Consider the following 845-nt stretch of genomic DNA (forward strand, 5'->3'; position numbering starts at 1 on the left):
GGGGCGGGGGACCCTGGGCCGGGAGAAGCCCTGGAGAGCAGCCGCGGCACCCCACCCCGCACCTTAGCTCCTGCCTCCCTTCCCCTCCTTCACTCCGGTGGGAAAGCCAGGGAGACAAAACCCTGGAGGGGGGTGCACACTCCAGGAAGGGACAGGCCGCCTCTCTCCTCGGACGATGGGCTCCTGCCATACCGACCCCCCAAGTTCTACCAGGCTTCCCGACTTTCTGGGCTGTTCCTCAGAGTTCTGTGGCTTTCTGATGCCCATCCCCACCCCAGGAAGAGGTGGGGATGCAGCAGAGACCCCCACCTGCAGCAGAGACCCCCCAGCTTCTCTCACCAGTACAGGCCCGAATTCCACCCACCGACCCCGTGGCTCCTTTCTTTTTTTCCCGTCACTCCCCATTTCCAGCACCGTCTTGCCCACCAGCCCAGCAGACACGGGGGGGGGGGGGGGGGGGGGGGGGGGGGGCCTGGCTCACACCTACTTTAAAATAGCCTGCACCTCCCCTCACCCCCCCGGCCAGAAGGTAGCCGAAGCCACCCTTCTCTTTGGGGACTCCAGGCCTGCTCAGGGTCCCAATCAATCTTCAAAGCCAGCCCCACAGCAAGAAGACGTCTCACCCCACCTGCCACCACCTTATGACAGACTCTGGGGATAGATCACCATTTTTTTTTTTTTTTCTTCCAGGACAGAATAAAAATACCCGCAATTTAGGAGATTTAATAGACGGCAGGGAATCAGGTCAGGACACGGAATTGTCTCTTCCCTCCCCTGACCTACTTTGTGCGATACCAAGGAGCTGGAGCACGGGGGGGGGGGGGGGGGGGGGGGGGGGGGGGGGG

Source organism: Herpailurus yagouaroundi, unplaced genomic scaffold (genome assembly GCF_014898765.1).
Source record: "Herpailurus yagouaroundi ecotype Mexico unplaced genomic scaffold, PumYag 189, whole genome shotgun sequence".
NCBI lineage: Eukaryota > Metazoa > Chordata > Mammalia > Carnivora > Felidae > Herpailurus > Herpailurus yagouaroundi.